We start from the raw sequence: 1,394 nt of genomic DNA on the forward strand, positions 1-1,394 counted from the left end.
GTTGTGGCGAGGGGGCTACTCTTTGCTTTGGTGTGCATGCTTCTTGCAGTGGCTTCTCTTATTGTGGAGCACAGGCTCAGTAGTTGTGGAGCACAGGCTCAGTAGTTGTGGAGCACAGGCTTAGTTGCTCCATGGCACGTGGGATCTTCCCAGACCAGGAATCGAATCTATGTGCCCTGCATTAGCTGGTGGATTCTCATCCACTGTGCCACCAGGGAAGTCCAAAGAGTAAAAATATCAACAAACACAAAAAAAACTACATTTATTTCTAGACTCCTTCCTTTTACAAGATAATGGAGAAAACTCGTGGTGTGTGTGTGTGTGTTCCCGAAATGTTCCCCTCATAATGGAAGAATCTTTGAAGATACCGTGATTGGGAATTCTTTCATCCTCTTCCCAGGTCACATGATTTTTTCTCGACGCCCCTGTGATTTAGTTCCCATTCTGTCAGGGCTAGCCTGGCTGAGGGATTTGGATTGTTTCCAAATGCAACCAAGACAGGAAACACACTGGTCTAAGGCACAGTGATGAATTCATGTCAACAACAGGATGCATGGGGGAGGGGGCAGAAGGCAAGAGAGAGACAGAGTGAGATGAAGAAGTGTTTCCATCTGAGACAGAAAAGAGGCAGGAAGAGGAGGCACAGATGGGAGGACTAACATGCTGAATCCCAGAGTAGGGGGAGGGGAGGGGGGGCAGGTTATCAACTGTGAATCACAGGCCACAGTGAACTCAACATCAATGTAAAATATTCACATATAATGTGAATACAAATCACCCAAACTCAGCGATGGATATAGAATTGAGTAATAATTTCAGACACTTTAGGAAGTACATAAAAATGAAAAGCTGTTAGTATTTGAGAGATAGAGGTCAGAGGGCTGGGAAGTTAGGGAAGGGATAATGATCTGGACACTCACTTGGAAACACAGGGTAACTGTTGAATGAAAAAGGAAAAAGAACAGGAGTGTGAGCATGCCTCTGACAGTTACCGCAGTCTCCGTGAGATGAATTTAAACCATGGGAAATTATGTTGGGAAGATGAGAGGGTGGGGAGAAAGCAGCAGAGGTGGACCTCGTGGCTCTCTCATGAATCATAACAGGAAGGCAGTGCCTGTCAGTTGGGGTTGTCTACTGGGCTTCCCTGGTGCATCAGTGGTAAAGAATCTGCCTGCCAATGCAGCAGACGTGGGTTTCACCCCTGGGACAGGAAGATCCCCTAAAGGAGGAAATGGCAACCCTCTCCAGTATTCTTGCCTGGGAAACCCCATGGACAGAGGAACCTGGCATGTTACAGTCCATGGGGCCACAAAAGAGTCAGACATGACTGAGTGACTAATCAATAAGAAAATTCTATACAATGTGATATCAGACATGCCATTCTCATGGCTTAA

At 46.3% G+C, this 1,394-nt stretch overlaps 1 protein-coding gene across 1 annotated transcript in view; it reads left to right on the forward strand.

Annotated features, from left to right (window-relative positions):
* LOC120859732 (cationic amino acid transporter 3-like) overlaps positions 1–1,394 on the forward strand; it is a 4,702-nt gene that overhangs the window by 2,038 nt on the left and 1,270 nt on the right. The window lies entirely within an intron of this gene.

This window comes from Oryx dammah, unplaced genomic scaffold, assembly GCF_014754425.2.
Source record: "Oryx dammah isolate SB20612 unplaced genomic scaffold, SCBI_Odam_1.1 HiC_scaffold_2636, whole genome shotgun sequence".
NCBI classification, from domain to species: Eukaryota; Metazoa; Chordata; class Mammalia; order Artiodactyla; family Bovidae; genus Oryx; species Oryx dammah.